This window comes from Vicugna pacos, chromosome 4 (assembly GCF_048564905.1).
Source record: "Vicugna pacos chromosome 4, VicPac4, whole genome shotgun sequence".
Taxonomy (NCBI): domain Eukaryota; kingdom Metazoa; phylum Chordata; class Mammalia; order Artiodactyla; family Camelidae; genus Vicugna; species Vicugna pacos.
In genome coordinates, this window is record NC_132990.1 from 19,394,488 (window position 1) to 19,413,947 (window position 19,460).

At 36.7% G+C, this 19,460-nt stretch overlaps 1 long non-coding RNA gene across 2 annotated transcripts in view; it reads left to right on the forward strand.

Annotated features, from left to right (window-relative positions):
* Nucleotides 1–376: 376 nt before the first annotated feature.
* The window catches only part of LOC140695996 (uncharacterized), an 80,609-nt gene continuing 61,525 nt past the window's right edge, over nucleotides 377–19,460 (forward strand). For both annotated transcript variants that reach the window (XR_012071901.1, XR_012071902.1), the window contains exons 1-3: nucleotides 377–514; nucleotides 10,338–10,381; nucleotides 13,014–13,125. This is a non-coding gene — a long non-coding RNA (uncharacterized lncRNA). The remainder of the gene's footprint in view (nucleotides 515–10,337; nucleotides 10,382–13,013; nucleotides 13,126–19,460) is intronic.

The following is a 19,460-nucleotide window of genomic DNA, read 5'->3' on the forward strand; positions in this document are numbered from 1 at the left end:
GAGGGAAAAAAAAAAATCCCCACCACAGTTGTAAACAAATCGGGCCAATATTGTGCTTAAAGCGATCCTTCAAAATACTTTCAAAGAGCGAGCTTTGTAAAGACGCTCCTCTCGCCTCTGGGATCGGAAGCTGTGACCTGTGCCTTTAAAAAGATGGAGGGGCGCACGCACGCACGCGCCCGTGCCTCAGTGCCGCGAGGAGGCGGGATGACACACAGCTGGGGCTGGAGGCAGCGGCCAGGCTTCCAGCAGTAATTTGGCGCGCTTGCCCTCACTCCTCCTGCTTTAACAACTTTACGGCTGCCTACAGCTGAGCACCCTGCTCTCAACGCCGTCAGTCCTCAGTTTTCCCCACGCTGGCTTCTCCTCAGTTCTGCCCCGCCGGGCGCTGACTCCTAGCCGGCTTCCCAGCCTTCAGTCCTCGCTCCCGCGGCGTGCCTGGCTTCCTCCCTTGTGTCAACGAGTCCCAGCATGTGGAACAGGAGGAGGAGCCAACGTTCAATAAATACACTTGGTGAGTAGTACTGAACTGCAAATGAAGAGTAGAAACAGTGCTCCTAAAAAGGTGAAAAACGCCAGTCTTCAAATGGAATAATGCAGCCGAATGCAAACACAGTCAGGAAATTACAGGAACGTTGAATCCTAGTAGAACATAGGTTTCTTAACTGTTCACATTTGCATTCCGCTCAGGCCAGAGAGAAGAGGTTTAAGTGAAAAGACTAGGTGCTGAAATAAAGCAGGGACAAATAATTTCACAGCCCAGTTTGGCTTTTTTCACTTTTAGTAATGAAGTCTCCAGAGGCGTTTGTCTCAATGTGAGAGCAATTAGAAGGAGAGAATAATGGTGTAAAGGTTATATATATTTAGATATGCACTCTCCTGGAAATCTATATACCATCCCATACTTCAGTTTAATTCATTCAGTGTATGCCTTGTTGATCTAACTAGACTCATACTTACATACATAAGATTGAGTTGAATATAAACAAAACAGTCCTGTGTATTCTACTCAGAAACCACCAAGCATAGACCAGAGCCCCAAACTGGCCACAGTCCAAATAAATAAAGCCATATCCTTTATCCTTATGCTTAAGTCTTGAAATTAGTGATGCTTCTTCATTATATTTTTATCTAATTTCTCAACCTCCTATTAAATGCATACCATGTGATGAGCATAGCTAGGCATTTGCCCATACATTTTCTCATTTAAATCATAAAATAACCCTGGGAAGTTGATATTAGCATTTTGAATTCACCAAAGAACACAAAGCTGAGAGAGAGCAGGCAGCTGTAAAGAGCAGAACTGAAGTTTTAACTTAGGTCTTCAGATTCTAAGACTTTTCCATAGCTTAGGGTTCCTTTCCTAAACTTCCTGCTAACTTCAGTGGGTAACTGTGAATGTAAGGTATTAACATACCTTTAATAATAATAACAACAACAACAGACACAAATAGAAAGTACCATAGAACATACTTTAAAATATATTTTCCTTCATATTTAAAACTGGATCATGGATTTTCAAATAGAAAAACTCCAAAATCCAACCATTGTCATCATCCGGTGAAAGCTAAGGCAAAAGTCCAGCAAAGGCAAAGGCCTAGACTCTAAAGATTAATAGAGATTGCCGAGAACGTAATCTGGCTCTGCCTTTATTCACTGTCTCTCTTTCTCTGTAAGTCACTTCACTCCTCATTACCTCAGTCTCTTCATCTGTAAAATGGAAAAAGTAATTTCTCCACAGAGTATTGAATCAAGGATTAAATTAAATAGCATAGGAATTACCCTACTATGTGCCCAGAAAATCATAACTGATGTGATAAACTTCCCATTTTTTTTAGAAGCAAGTTAACTGATTGGCAGAATAAAGATGGATCTAGTTAAAATCATACATTTACACACATAATGTACGTGTATGTATAAATGTGTGTATGTGTGTGTAAATTAGGAGAATGCACATGATATTTATAGCATATGATGATAATGGCTGTCCCAAGACCAAATATGCAGTGCATTGACCTACAACCCAACCCTGCCATTGCAGCTTTGTCTGCTCAGCCTCCACCCCAGCCCCTTCCATTCCTTCAGTCTTGCTATCCCTCACCCCACTGTGCACTCTCTACCCATCCTGGTGAAGATTTCTCTTTTCTCTCATTTGTAATAGCAGCTGCCTAACCTGCCCAATTGTGCAGGTCAGCTAGGAAGGTAATTAGGGTCCAAGTCCCCTCTGCTCCCAACAACAGTTAATTTGCATCCATATGATACACACATGAATATTGTTAACGTTTACAGATTATTTGGGATTATTTGTGACCTTTCTTGCCCCACTCAAAGTCCCCAAACACAAACACTTTTCTCTCAGTTAATTTTCATTTGACATTTTTCTCTTTCTACACCTTGCTTTCCAGGTGACCCTTCAGCTTATGTCTCTACACCTTATAATGACACAGAAATTATTTTCTCTTGCAGATGCATCCTATTTTGGTATTTTAATAACTCTGAAAATGTCCTTTCTCATACTAAGCCAAGCTCTCCTTTTGGATGATACTAATCTGAATTTTTTTTCCTTTTAATGATCCTTAAAAAAAACTCTCATCTAATCCCTTTTACATACAGTCAGCTCTTTAGGTAAGATCTTGTATAAATCAGATTTTACCACAAATGCATTATGCTAAGTGGAAGGTGTCAGTCTCAAAAGATCACATACAGTATGATCCCATTCATATGACATTGTGAAAAAAGGCAAAACCATAGGGTTAGAAAACACACCAGTGGTAGCCAGGGCTAGGATCAGGGGGAGGGAGAGGAGTGGCACTAGTGTCTGTCTACAAAGAGGTAGCATAAGGAAATTCTTTGGGGTATTGAAATATTCTGTACCCTACTGTGTTGGTGTGTTGGTGGCTATAATAATCTATGCATGTATTAAATCTCATAGAACTGTACAGCAGAAAAAGGTGAATATGACTATATGTAAATTCTGAAGAATTACATGTATTAATCTCTTACTATGTGCCAAGCAGTTACCATGATTCTTTCATTTTAATCTTCATAATAACCCCACAAGATAGGTAATACTATTATCATCCCCATTTTACAAATAAAGAAACTGAGGCACAGAGAGTTTAACTAATTTGCCCAAGGTCACAACATTTGGTAGAGGCAGAGCTTTGATTTTAACCCAAGCAGTCTGACTCTAGAACTGAGTATCTTCACCGCTGTCCTATGCCGGCTCTGCAAAGACTGTAAAGGGGCTTCATTTATCTCTCATCATGAAACTGCATGACCTATTTGACAAGTAGAACATGAGACAGAACTACATAAACACAATTAGCCTGCAAATGGAGCATAGCATATGCCAGCAAGACAAGTGTATTTCTGGGCCACAGAAAGGCTTAATTGCTATTTTAATAACTAGAATTTAAACTTTCCAATTTCCAATTTTCTTTGAAATAAAATGCCTTTTTGTTAACATACCAAATAAATTTCAAAATCAACTTTCTAATGCCTATGGACACTGGTATGAAAACCCTCAAGTGTCTCTTAAGGAATTCTGATTCTGATGTAAAGAAAATAGAATATAGCAATTGGAAGAGCAAATAAATTGTTTAAAAGTTCAAAAACCTTACTCCACTCCTCCCTCCCCACTTCCCCAAAACTAAATCCTTCCGGATATGTTTTTGGAACTAAAACCTCTTGGTAATGAGACAAACGGATAAATACACCCACGTCTGGTGCCTTGTGGTCATTCTTACACATTCAGTGCTTGCAGTCATCATCCCCACAATCTTCATTCCATGCACTTTGCAAAAAATGAAGCTATCCACTGCAGAAGTGATGCATGGCATGCCTCATAATTCAGAAGCAGCAGCAGCTGGAAAGAGAAAACAAAGGGGAAAATTATGATGACTTTTAAAAACTAAGAGTTACAAGGAATGCCTAAATTTACTAAGCAAAATCTTGAGATAATAAAGGTTCTCAGTTGTGATGCAAAGAGCTGGTTGGAGAAAACCTGCTTCTGGATTTTTAATGTTCAGTCCTTGTTCATGATGGATTTAATCACTTCAGTACTGTGCCCAAGACAGATTACATACCCAGTCCTGTACACAGTCTCCATCTCCAGGTAAGAATGATCTGAGGTCTGTGTGACATTTCTGCCTTGGATCCACCTCCCTGAAATAGTCAAGAGTTTGATGGAGCTATTCTCAGCCCACTAGCATCATTCTCCAAACTTCTTTAGCCTAAACCCCCTTAATATACAGAGGTAGTTCTTCTAATAAATTCTACCATAACGTATATAACCTATGATTAAATTTCATACAAAATAACATCAAAAAAGAAACCAAATAGAGATCAGGCCAACACAGGACACATGATTTGAATTCTCTGATTCCTTTCTTCTGTAAATTGCTTTAGCCATACTTTTCTTTCTGAGCTACCGTTAGAATCAAATAAGATGATGCTGACAAAATTCTTGCCACATAACTAGGCTCTCTATAAGTGATAGTTATCATTACAGTCAAGGAAAGAGATACTGCAGATGAAAGAGTGTTCATCCATGGCCATTTGCAGCTTTATTTCAGAATATTTCCTTAGGCAGATTTCTCTACTACTTGCCTCAATATCAGGCTTGATCTTGTTACAAACTCATGGACTTTTCAGTGTTAATTATTAGTTACCAGCACACCTCCTGTGAAATGCAATGGTTTTGGTTTATGAAATTAGGCTTGCTAGAGAAATATTTAGGAGATGTGAAATGACTTTGCAACTTGATGCAGCTAGCAGGGAGATTGCACAATCTTAATTCACAGGCGCAAGCACACACACCCACACACCCAGGAAGTGCGGGGGTCTTGTGGAAATCAGTAGCTTATCTATTATGTGCACTCCGGAGCTGTAAACAAGACCATGTGAGGACTCAGCTAGAATGCTTCCTCTGAGTCAGTATTAAACAAACTTCCGAAATGTTAGAGAAGGAAATAAAGCCACTGTACCCTAAAGACACCCAGGACAGAGAGCTGGGAATATAGAAGTTGTATTCAGCATTCTGTCAGAGACTGATGCAGTAATTAAAGTAAGTTTTGTAATAAAAACAAAATGCTGCTTAATAATCAACAGCTAGCATGAATTAGAATAGGTTGTATGAAAATAGAAAACAAACTATGGTTATCAAGAGGGAAATCGGGACAGGATTAATTAGGAGTTTGGGATTAACAGATACACACTGCTCTATGAAAAATAGATAAGCAACAGGGACCTACTGTATAGCACAGGGAACTATATTCTATTTCTTGTAATAAGCTATAATGGAAAAAATCTGAAAAAATATGTATATGTATAACTAAATCGCTTTGCTGTACACATGAAACTAGCATTGTCAATCGACTGCACTTCAATAAAAAATTAAATTAAAAAAGGGAATAGGTTGTAATCTCCATACAAAGTGCCTTATCAAAAATTTACATGACTTAATATGTGGAATGGCAAAATTTTAAAACACTTTTGGTGTTTTACTCCATGAGAATGCTAGCACAACTTTCTGTTTGGTGATAACACTAATGTAATGGTCTCTAATGTGGTTTTGGTTCCGAATGAATCAGAGGCAAGGATCTCGTCAATGGTGAAAATAATAAAACACCAGCAAATCACAGATTTTCACATACAGCATAGCATGATGCCGTGGAAAAGACACAGGCTTTGAAATTAGAAGTGTTCCATCTCTGCGTTTTCAAGTTTTGTGATCGTGGGCAAGTTACATCTTATTAAGATTCCATTTTCTCCATCTGAAAGATCATGATATTCATGAGGTTCTTATTAAGGTCATATTAGATATTAGCTGAGTAAGCACTTGGACAAATATGAAGATCTCTACGAATATAGGATATTATGATTTACTGCTTTAACCTGTGAATGTTCTCAGGTCAACAAAACAGAGTTAGAAATCAAGTTTAGAATATCCTGGAACTGTTTTTGCTTGAAGTAGATAGTGAGTTCTAAAACTTATATCCCTTTTGAGCTGCAATATATTTTGGTTTTTAGGAAGGAAAAGAGGGGTATCACCTATAACTGAAAATCTGCAGTTAGAGCTGAATGCAGGGAACACAGCTATTACTTACATGTAATTTTATTTCTGAGTCTTCGAAGACCAAATATAGAAATCACAAATCACAAATTAAGAGGAAATAGTTAAAGTACTTTAATCCTTACCAATGTCCACAAAGTAGGATGTTTCATTAAGTACTGTCTGGGTGCTCAGACAGTAAAGGACATTACCATTTCCGGCAACCCAAGGCTTGACCTTACACTTGGACTTCTGAAGGTAAACTTCCGGAGAGGAAATTAAATACAGAAAACCCCTTCCAGTTTGGAATACCAGTTCTGCCAAAAACACTGAAAGAAACATTTAGACTAAATTAATTTTTTAAATTTTACCCTAAAAATATTAAAACAGAAAGGCCAGTATTTTTTGAAATTTATTTAGAATAGGAAGTAAAATCAAAATCAGAGATGTCCAAAATATTTTTTTCTTTTTACCTGTGCTCCCATAAAAATATGCTCTAAAGTAAAGTAAGAGTTCCTCCTTCCATCCCTACAATATTTTTACTTAAACCCTTAATCTCCAGGGCTTAAAAATGAAAACATTCAACTAAATGGAGAAGAAAGAACTGTAACATCTTAATTTACATCTATGACATATATAAATCAAATTAAATGTAAAATTTGTTCACTCTCTTTTCAGTTCACAAGCTGCCCAGGATCCTTCAAACTTACTTTCTTCTCTAAGGTGTGTGTACCTCCTGGGTTTAGTGGATACTCTGAGAGGTCAAACAGAGTCCATCCTTCAAGCAGATGAGATGCTGTTCTATTTTTAAAAGACCTCTAGAGAAGGAAATTCCACAAGCTTCCCCAGTTACACATTCCAGTGTCTATCAAATCTCACTGTCTGAAAATTTTTCCTTTTCTCTTATCTAAATCCCTCATGCTGTAACCTAAGCCCGTTGCCTCCTGTCTGGTCCCTAACAGAGATGGTCATCATCCTTCGTAGATCAGCCTCCTCACACAAGGCACTTTTCAAATTCTCCAAGCCAGAAACCACTCGATTTCTAACTCTCTTTATCACAGCTCTTTAATCGTTATCATTACTCACCTATCATTTTCTTCCAAGTTTTCTTCCTCCAACCTTGTATTGATTTCACATATCCTTTAAAAATAATGTTTTTAAAAAAGCAAAAGAAATGAAAATTATTCAGTAACTTTACTACACTTACACCACCTATTTTAATTTTTTAGTTATCACCCCTACATACATATATATGTATACACCATTGTAACCATAATGTGTAATTTTATTGAATTTATCCCGAGTTTTAAAGTTACTCCCTTAGTATCACAACCCAGAACATACCTAGAATGAGCTAGCTTATCATTATAACTTTGATGATGTTGATATAAAGTTCATGATTTGAAGAATTTCCTTCTTCACTCAGTAGAATTAAATGATTGATAAGTACTGAAACACTCTGCTAAGGAGTCAAAGCATTTAACATTCAGTCCTTGCCCACAAGCAGGTCATAATAAGACACACAGCCAATTAATTAGGATGAAAAACATCCTATATAGATGATTCCTGCATCTATCTATACTGTATGTACCAGTACAAACCCACAGGGTTGACTGAGAGAGCTGGACCACAGAGGAGGGCTGACCCTGGAGAAGCCAGGATGGGGTAGTCACCCAGCCAGTGATCTGGAGGGGCAGGAGCTCTGGGGGAACTGCTACAGTTTCCACTATCTACCAGGAGGCCAGAGCACCTAGGAGGAGATGCTCAGTCCTGTCCAGAGTGTAACTGGGCCTCTATCTACCAGGAGGAAGCTGGTCAAAGACTGAACTCAGTGGCAGCTGCTTCCTGAATCTTTTCTGGATTAAAAGAGCTTTGGTTACCAGAATGAAATGGCACGTTTGTGCAACTAGCCGGGGAAAAAAGGGTGGTTAATAGGTTAGGTGGCTCTCGGGTAAGAACTACTTGAGGATTCACTTAGTAATTGATGAAACAAGCTAATATCATCAAGACAGCAAAGACCTGAAAGGAAAAATTGGTTTTAGTCCCATAATATCCTTGAACAAATCACTTCAGATCTGATCTTCAGTTTCTTCAACTATAAAAGTAGCTGTTAGTTATGGTGTACTCTACGATTTAGACCCCAGGAAATAGTAAATATTAAAAATAATGCATTGTATTTCCAAAAACCAAACATAGTATTTGAAGAAAAAAATTGCTCATTTTCACTATATATATATATATATATATATATATATACATATATATATATACATATATATATATATATGAAATACACAGATACTATGCTCTCAACAAGTTTAGTTTTAAAAATAGAATCATGGTTTTAAAATATTAAAGGAGTTTACAGCTTAATAGATTTTGAGTACAGAGCAAAAGAGCTCAATCATTCATCCATGCATTCAGAAAATTTGATGATTGTTACCTGTATGAGGCTCTCTGTTAAGTACTGTCAATACATTGGAGAATAAAATTCAGGGTCCCAGAAAGAAAACAATGGCATACTTGAAACAGATAATTAAAGAGCGTTTAATGAAGGATCTATTAATGAGGATGTGGACAGCATTAGGGGAAAATGAAGCATCCTGAGGCTGGCAACAGCTAGGAAGAGAAACCAAATAATTCAACTTTATCCCCTATAGGCCTAAATCATCAGAGAGGAAACAGTCATGAATTGAAGAGCTGTAGCAGAGGACTGCTTGAAAGAAGCTATGACCTTCAGTAGGAAAATGCAGCTATCACTAAACCTTTCCTCCTGCCCTCTGATCTCTACTTAAATGAACTCAGTTGGAAGCCAGAGGGCAGGGAAACCCAGTTGAGGCAGCTCTTAGAAGTCAGCCTCCCAGGATACAGAGCAGAATGAAGAAATTACAGCACATCCCTGCTTGTAATAAGCATATGGTTCTGGTGGCAGAGATATTAAACAAGTAAATAAAATAATTTGAAATAATCACAAGTGATCTGAACAATTTAAAGCAAGGATGTAACTGAGGAGATGAAGTTCCCTCAGAGGGGGTATTTTTCCAAAGACTTTAAAGACAAGAAGGAACCAACTATAAAAATTAAGAGGGAGCATCCTAGGCAGAGGAATAGCAAATGTAAATGTCCTCAGGTAGAGGGACTCTTGGAGTGTCTGAGAATTGAAGAAAAGGCCAAGTACTTCTGAAGCACATTAAGGCCAAAGACAAGTATAAAAAATGAGGTCCGAGTAGTAGGCAGTGCCCATATCTTGTGGGAGGTCAAGGAGATCAGGGAGGTCATGGCAAGGAATTTGGGCTCTATTTTAGTGCAATGCACAGCTATTGAATGATTATGTGCAGGATAGCAACTTCATCCTGTTTACATGTTCCAAAGATCACTTAGGCTGTGGAGTGAAGACTGATGTTCAAGGGCATAAGAATAGAAGCAGAGAAACCAGTTAGAAGAGCATTTCAGAAGTCCATTGAAAGTTGATGGTGATTTGGACTAAGATAGTAACAGGGGAATTAAAGAGAAGATACTGTATTTTTAGAAGTATTTGTAATAGAGGATGAGGAAGAAGGGGGAGGGGGAGGAGGAGAAAGGATGACTAGATTTTTTCCACTTACACATAATATACTTTTTGTAAGTTATATAAATAACTTGCATTTCTCTAAACATATTCATGCATACTTCTCTGCCTGCAGATTTGTAGTTTTCTCTTTCAGGAATGTTCTTCTCCTGATACACGTATCTAATCTAGATAATTCATTGTTCAAGACTCAGGTCTAGGAGTACTTAAGGAGATGTCCCTACTACCCTGGACTGAGTTGGCCTTCCCTCTTCAGAGCTTCCCACAGCAACCTCTGCCTGGAGCACTTACCACCTTCCTGTTAACTTGGGTTTCTCTATCACTATGGGAACAGAGATTCCTCATGGACAGAGACTATATTTTATCCATCTTTTAAACCGGTGTGCTCATTATGACTTCTGACACCTGAGTGGCCTATTAAATGAATGAAATAATGAACTATAAAAACTGTTTAGTAGAAATGGGGTCACTTCACCCTGGAGAGCTAAGGATAGTTTTCATGAAGGATTGACATTTGACTTAGATCTTGAAGGACAGTCAGCATTTGGACATGCAAATATAGGAGAAATGCTCTTCTCAAGAATTGTATGAGCAAAGGAGCAGAGTGAAACAGAATGGAGACCAGTTCAGTGTGGCTGGAATATGGAATCTGTTGTGGGGAAAAATTTTAAAATAGTGTGCATTCAGTCTAATGAATCTGTTTTTATTCTTTAGACCAAGAAGAGCCACTGAAGATTTTTAAAGAGATACATAACAAGGTAAAAGCTATTTAATACTAGAGTCTGGTTCTAGAAATGGCTGAATACTTGATTAACCCTCCCACAGATAGCAATTATAAACTCTAAACCAGGATGAAAAACAATTATATGAAGGTACTTGAGAACAACCAAAAGGAGTCCAAGGTGGAGGTGGTTCAACTCTTGAATGAAGGCGATTACAGTGAGGTTTACTTTTATAAAGCTTTTCTTCTGAGGACATCTCTCAGCCCATATAGTGCATGGTAGGTGAAGTTCATAAAGAAAGTCACTATCTTTCTGACTTGAGGAATCAAGAGAAGGAATTCAGGGATGCCAAAGTGACTCGATATCAAACAGAGAAAGCCCTGAAAAGGGGGAAACCACAGAGAAAGCCCCCAGACTCCATGTAAACTTCCTTCAAATCCTTGGCTAACTACTGAACGATGTACACATGGAGGAGACTACAAATGGCCCAGCAGAGAGCAACCATTGACAGGCTAAAAAACTAAGCAGAGATTTCAGCTGATGCCCCTCTTCCAAAACAAAGTCAACATTCTTGTTGACAAAGGTAACAGACCCCAAAATCTCTACAACAAACTATCTTCAATGCCTTGTATATAATAAAAAATCACTAGAAATTAGAAGAAAAAGGAAAATGTGACCTAGAGCCAAGATACAAAGTATTCAAGACAAAACAAACTCTGAAATTACCCAGATGTCATAGTTAGCAGAAAAGGACTTAAAGCAGCTATCATAAATATGTTCAAAGACTTAAGAGAAATTATGACTGTAAAGAGTGAACAGATGTGAAGTATCAACAGAAAAGTAAAAACTATTTTTAAAAAATGAAAATTCTAGAACTACAGCATATAATGTCTTAAGTGATAAATCCCTGAAAGTACTTAAAAACAGATTGGAAATTTCAGGGGGAAAAGGCAGGGAGCAGGACAGGGAACTTTAAGATCTATTTGCTAAAAGAAAAAAATATTGAAAAATATTGAACAGAGCCCTCATGACTATGGAATAATATCAAGAACTCTACATGCATATAATTGGAGTCCTCCATGGAGAGGAGAGAAAAAATGAGAGGGAAAATATTTGAAGAAATAATGGCCTAAATTTTCTGAATGCATTTAAAACATTAACTTACATATTTCAGAAACTCAGTCTTAAGCAGGATAAATATAAAGAAAACTACACCTAAGCACATCATTATCAAACTACTGAAAACAAAGAGAAAGAGAAAATCTTGAAAGCAGCTAAAAGGAAACTAATACATTATACAGAGAGGAACAATGATGCAAGTAATGTCTGACTTCTCATCAGATGCAATAGAGACAAAACACAATAAAGCATGTATAAGCATGGAAAATTTTTTTAAAAGGCAAAAACAAAAACTAAAAAGCTATCAAACCAGCATTATATATTCAGTGAAAATAGCCTTTGAAAATGAAGATAAATGGACTTCTTTGGGATGAACAGAAATTGAGAAAATGTATTACTCAGCTAGTCAGCCCTAAAAGAAGTTATTCATATTGAAGAAAGGGATGTCTGATGGAAACTCATAGTCACGGTAAAGAATGAAGAAAAGTAAGTAGAAATGGTAAATATAAAGACCATCTCTTTTCTTTCTTCTTCTTTTAGTTTATTTAAAAGACAACTGAAAAATTTAAAGCCATCCAAGAATTACAAAACATCAACACAGAGATCAGAACCAAACAGCTGACCTTCATCAAGGCACTTTATCTGAAAATTCAGAACACTGGGGACTAAAGAAGATTCTGTAAGCTTCCAGAGAGGGTGAAAAATCACATGTAAAGGATTCTAAACACAATTGCTCTGGATTTTTCAATAATGACACTGAAAACAAGACATTCAAATATTTAAAGAAAATAATCTCTAACCTGTAATTCCATATCTATTCAATCATGTAGGGGGAAAAGAAACACTTCTTCAGATATTCAAGGAGTCAAAAAATTACCTTCTATGAATTGTTTCTAAGACTATTGAGGAAGTGCTTCAAGAAAGAAAGCATAGGGTGTAAGAAATAGTTTCGGCACATACGAATAATAAAGAAAAATCTTAGGAGGACAGCTGTACACCAGATGCAGAAATAAAAACAGACTATTCCTGGAGAAAAACTTCAAAATAATCTATTTTAACCATTTTTGGGCTACTCAGTGGACCCTGTCAATTGACAGCTTAAGTCCTTGTAGAAATTCTATTTAACTATTCGTTGATGGTCCTTCCCTTTTATTTCTCCATTGGTTCCCTTGGCATATAACAGGGAAGCCAGAAGGAAACACAGAATAAAACAGGGTAGAAAAGGGAAGACAGAGATACTGGGATTTAAGGACTTTTTTTAGCTTGGGTTTTCCCAGAAGTAGTGCCTCAAGCAAGAATTTGTAAACAGGGAGCAGGAGTGAGGGAGTGGGAAAAGTGAGGAAAAGTGGAAAAGCAAATACACAGATGCATTATTAAAATCTCTATTGCAGGCAACTGGTGCTCAGTGCTGCCTGGAATCTTCTAAAGAGGATGTAGAATACCTTTTGGAATTGTTTACTTGAGGATTGATGATTTTTTTCCCCTATAGCTCATATCCTGCATTCATTGAGCTTTACTTTGAGGCAAATAAATTCCTATATACTTCCAGACTGAACACACCTGCTGAAACAGAGGGCTTCCCAAAGGCAACTGCGGCATTGGAAAAACCTGAAGGCAAAAGCACAAAACATCCAGTGCTTGAGAGGATATGTCAGCATGAGGTAAGCCAATCTGCTCACTGCACATGCATTGACATTAGAGACAAGGCTAAGTGGATGTGAGTCAGGAGTCCAGCAGTGGTTCATACAGCCAATAATCTTTGCACCACTCAGACACACCATAAGTCCCATCTGCCTCGAAGCCTTCAAGATGGTGGTCAGCCACGGTCTCTACATGTGACTTAGTAGATAAGGGTTAATACAATAAGCTGCAATTAGGTTTGTGTTGCAGGAAGATTACACTTGAGATACTGAAGAAGATGAATTAGGCAGAGGATAGAATGGTGAAATACAGGAGACCATTTTGGAGACTTCATCTACAGCTGATTGTGCACTACTGCAGTGTCAGTGGGGATGAGGGAAGGAAAGAATTAATGAGCTATTTGAGATAGTGACTCAACAGAGGAAAGTTGAAAAAAAAAAGCTTCACATTGATAATTTGCTCAAAGATATCATAACAAAGTATCCAGTTTTAGGTGTTACTTGTCATTTAGTAGGGAATAAAGAGTTTGTTGATGGAATCAATGTGGTTTCAAACTTAGGCCAATGAATGGATCATGAAACCAGTCATAGTATATGCATTGAAAAATAGAAATCAACTCATGTGTTAACTGTGGTTATATTCGAGGAGGTGGGTAGAGGATGAATTGATGCGATTTTTCACTTTCATTTTCTAAATTATTATCTTTGTGGCATTTTATCTTTCAAAATGAGATGATAGTCAATTTTAGGTTCTAAAAATCAGAGGCAGGGAAAATGAAGACATCAAAAATAAAAAACAAAATAGAACTCCCTCCCTATACACACATGTATGCAACAAAATGGAAAATCTTGTCTCTCATGCTAAGAAAAAGTGATGTTAAGTACTTGAAAAAGAGAACTTTTGAAAAATAACATAAAGGAAGTTTAAAAATAATGTGTGAAAAGAACTTCTGCAGAAATGAACCAAATGCCACTGAAATGCTGAAAGCAATGAAGTCTATCACTTCGTATGATGGTGATGTAAAATGGAAATGAGTAAATAAAAGCCTTTAGTTTCAGAGTTTATAAGTTCTGATAGGTTTTGTGCTATCCTCTGCATCTATTTAGCTATTATTTGAACATTTATCAAGTTCTATACTTACCTGTTTTTTCTTCTGTGAAATTTATATTTCTCCGAATACCTAGCACCCCTTTTCTTTTTTTTTGCTCAGTGATACTTAATGAGCAGCTACTATGTACCACTCTGCTAGGACTGCTGACACTGTCATTAGTAACATAGACATGAGACTTGCCCTTCTGATGATTAAGGCCTAGACTTGCATCTGACCTCAGCACTTATTTAACAGTATAACGTCAAGTAATTCACTTAATCTTGCTGAGCCTCAACTTTCTCATTATTAAAGGTAGAGAGGAATGTTACACATGCAGAATTGTGTCAAGCGAGATATTGTTCATGCCTTCACTAACTCAATAAACACTAAGTTCTACATGTCTGTTATATATATGCTTTGTGATTCAAAAATAATGTCAGTAGTGTGACTTAGTGTTAAGTGTATTCAATGAGCTGAGCTGTATTTTTTGCTTATTGGTTTGTTTGTTCTGTTCAAAAAGCTTTTACGTGAATTCAGTCACCACCAAAATGTCATTTTCTACTTCAAGTAATCGTCTCAATGTCTAAATCCAACATGTAACTTGTAAGTCTGATGGAGTATAACACTTTATTTCTAAATAGTCAAATAGACAACCAACAAAACTAGAAAGCAAATTGAAGCAAGAAGAAAAATAATGAGTAAAGAGATCATAGTGAAAAGCAGGAAATTTAGAGGGATGATTTTTAAATGTGCTATCTCAGAATCACTTACATTCACTGTTCCTTATTTGCATTTTTAACGTGAGGACTACCTCAACAAAGCCAGATACTTCACTGATAATCAGTCTATTGCTTGGCGTTCTATTGATTGGAGCATTTCATAAGATGACTTAGCATGAGATGTCTGTGATATTTATGTTTTGATATTTGTATTACCTGATTTTTGAGACTAAATCCCACATAAATCTTTACATTATCATATATAATACAAGCAATAGCCATGGCAGAAAGTTAATGGTATAGAAGCTGCACTCATTTTGCTGAGAACAGCAAATTCAAAGGAAGAGAAATATGTTATTATAAAACCCACAACTTCCGTCCAACCTCACTTCTTTGCATATATCGGTGTGATTCATTATACATAAACATTTTCATACTGTTTGCTATCTGCAATCTAATATCAGCTTTTCTGCTTGATTAAGGCATTATTATAAATATGTGTACATACATATTTTATGACCTCAAGAAATTTGAAAACCTGTCACATATACCATGTCAATTTCACGACTGACAACCAGAAACAGGAAGTGAATGTGTATAGAAAATGCAGTAGAATTAGTGCTAAAAATCAGGGGACAAATAAAATAACTTTAGAATGAATGGAGTCTCCATGACTTAAAGTGAAAGGTACTGCACATAAGCACTCTGGCTAGTTGATAAAGTTGTCTTCTACAGGGATGCTGGGTTAGCAATTCTGATAGTGCTCGTTGTATATACTGGAATTGGCAGATGGTGGGAGCAGGGTTTCTCACTGTTGGAGTGGGAGCATACAGATCAGCCAGTGGAAGCTAAAATATATGAGGGGTAATGGATTAGAGTTGGAAACAAAGGTGTGAATTCGTGTTTAGGTTGCTTTTGATACAGGTGATTACACAGAGAAATATTTATGTATGTGTCTATATGTATGGCTTAGCACATACATTACCTTGCTCTGTCAGCTAAGAGGTCCTAGAAGCACCTGTAGGTAGTAGCAATAAGCATGCCTACTGGCTAAATCTTGGTTTCTGATAGCAGAAAACTAACTAAAGAAATCAGGGCTCCTTAGAGAAATGGTTGATTCTAATACTGAGGGAGGAAATAGGCAAAATAAGCCTGGAGCATCTTGTAGTACCAGAAATGAAGAAAGTTCTTTAAAAAAACAAACAAACAGAAAACAAACACCTGTATTGATAGAGGTAAATCAAACAGATCCAGGAGCCAACTGAAAGAGCTCCCAATGGCCAAGTCTGAAACAATTTGAGCAACAAAATAAATAGATGTATTAGATTATAACCCAAAGTATAAAATAAATATCCATGAGTGTATACTGATACAAATAATTGAATAAATGGGGAAGTAGAGAAAAATCTCCCATGCAGAAGAATTTCAATTAATTTATGTAAGTACTCCATCCTCAAGGAGAGGGAGAAAAACTTCCCATTCCTATTTATTCATTTTTTAATCTGTTGAGATGCTTTTTTCTTAAATTTCACCTTTTTTGAGGTATTAATTGACATCTATGACTGTAAGATGCTTAAAATGTACATCCTGGTGATTTGATACATATATACATTGTGGAAAGATTCCACCCATTTAGTTAATTAATGTATCCAACAACTCATTTATTATTTTCTGATTTGGGTGAGAGAATTTAAGCTCTACTCTCTTAGCAAATTTCAATTATACAATATAGTACCAGTAACCATAGTCACAGTGTTTTACATTAAAGCCTCAAAATTTATTCATCTTATAGCTGAAGGTTTATATCCTTATACTAACCTTTATGTCCCCATCCCCTAGCCCCTGGCAACTACTTTTCTACTCTCTGTTTCTGTGAGTTTTGACTTTTGTCCACCCATTCCTTAAATGTGGACTTCACATAGTAACTTCATTGCAAAGCGTACAAGATGGAAAGGAAGAAAGAAGAGTAACTTTACAGTGGACAAAGCTGACAGACACCGCCCTAGCCAGGTGTGAAGGTCAACATCAACAGTGATACGTCATTTGATAGCATGTACCCTTGATATGGTGTGATGAAAATGGTACTTTACTTCTGTGGTGTTCCTCCCAAATAGCCATAACCTCAGCCCAAACATGAAAAAACCCCAGAACAGTTCTACTAGTGGGGCATTCTATAAAATATCTAATCAGTATTCCTTACAACTGTCAAAGTCATTAAAATCAAGGAAAGTCTGAGAAACTGGGACAGCCAAGAAGAGCCCAAGAGACATGATGACTAAATGTAATGTGTCATTCTGGATGAGATCCCGAAACAGAAAAATGATGTTAGGTAAAAACTAAAGAAAGCAGAAAATACAGACTTTAGGTAATGATAATGTATCCATATTGGTCCATTAATTATAATAAATATACAGTTCTAATGTAAGATATTAATAATAGGGAAAACTGGGTGTGGGGTTTATGGAAACTCTTTATACTATCATCTCAATTTTTCCGTGAGCCCCAAACTCTTTCTAAAAAATAAACTATTTGAAAAAAATCAGTAGACATTGAAAAGGCATTTGATAAATTTAAGTATCAATCCCCTTTTATTTAAAAAATAATTTTTTATTACAAAAATTAAAAATAACAAGATACTTCCTAAACATGATATACTGGAGAAATTTAAACTCAGAAGCTTTGGAAGAATTCACAGAGAAAATTGTATGTAGATTAAGTAACTTACAAGTTTCAAAATAGGTCTCTCAAAGAGAAAAAAATAAAACCTGAAAAACCATCTTCAAAGGGAAAACAATAAACAAAGGTTGGTATTCTGAATCAATGTACAGCCCTTATAGATTTACTTTTTAAAGAATACTCCATTTCAAAATAGGCAAAAGCCATGTGAAGGCAATTGATAAAAGAGGAACTAAAAGTGTTTCAAAAAAAGGGAAATTATTTTGTCTCACTGCAAATCAAAGAAATAAATAAAAATTAAAGTATAAAAGAGATATGATACTATTCTCTATTAATTTTCAAATGTATAACTTTAAAATGTATATTAAATTTCAACTGTATAATTAACTTTCAAATGTACAACTTTCAAATTATATAATATATAGCTGGTGAGATATATATATGTATATGTGTGTGTGTGTGTATATATATATATCTGGTTACAGATAATCAAACAATAGCCTCATCAGACACATGCTGGTGAAACTGTGCACGGGTGTGTAAACTTTGAGTATATGTTTACAAGAGCCTTACAGTATCGTTCACATGTGACTCTAAATAAATGTCTGTCCTCAAGGTTGGCAAACTGTTTCTAGAAAGGGCTGGAGGGCAGGTATTTTAGGCTTTGTGGGCCCCGTGGGCTCTGCTGCAAACACTCAGTTCTGCCCCTTGTAGCATGACAGCAGTCACAGACAATTCTGAAAATGAACGAGTGTGGCTGTGTTCCACTAAAACAGACAGTGTGCCAGATTTGGCCCATAGCTTGCCAACCCCTGATCTCTCCTAAAGAATATTGAAAGTGAAAGAAATGCATGACACAAAATTACATGTACTTTATGAGTTCAACTATGTAAAAAAAAGTATTTGTGATGAAAACATTAGCAGAAACAGCATTAAAATGTTAACCAGATTTTTTTTCTTCATAGTGAAAAGTGGACTTTTTCCCATCCTTATTCCTATAATTACACTTTTTTGTGTATTAAAAATAAGAAAGATCTTAAAGCCAGTTTCTTTGAATTTGTATTTTATTGGTAAGTTAGAGCTTCCCAGACCTGTTTAAGATTTGAAAGTATTCTTGTGTTATTTATGTACATTCAACAGAATAATCCAGTTAATCTTCATCCAGTTCTCTATAATAATGAGCTTCTTTTGACATTTAGAAATTATATTTTGAAATATCACTTGCTTCTAATCAATTCAGATTCTGATTCTGCATCTACTGTTAGTTACTCACGAAATGTTTCACTTCTTCCGGAGCTTCTGAGCCTTTATGGGGATCGCCTAAAGCCACAATATTGGAAAATGTTGCCTGTTTTTCTAAAGCTCTTTTTAATGACTCGTGTTCTAATAGCCTCTGTTGAAGTGACAAAAGAACCACTGTTGTTAGGAGGGATGTACAGTGCATTACACAAGTTTACCCTGGCAAGCCGCAGGCCCTGATCTGCAATCCTGTGTCAGCACTTTTCAGTCCCACTCATATGGCTACAGATGGGTGTGTGAGCTGCTCCAGGCTTCTCACAGGGCCAATGAAAACACGGAAAACAAAGGCCTTTATGAGCGCAGTGCTGACCACAGTCCCTGCAGTATTGCTAAAATCACATTTTTCTCTTGATTTTCCATATACAGAATACCTCTCACCTGAGAGAAATCAGATTTCACGCACAGCCTAGGACCTAAGTTTGTTGTTCTAGTGAGAGTGTGTAATTGCTCCCTTTGGAAAAGGGAAAATGCACCCTTTTTCAGCCTTTCTCTATGAACTTTCAAAACAACTCAGGAGCTCTCTGAACACATAGGATGCAAACCGTGGATGACAAGTTAGCCTAGAGCAAAG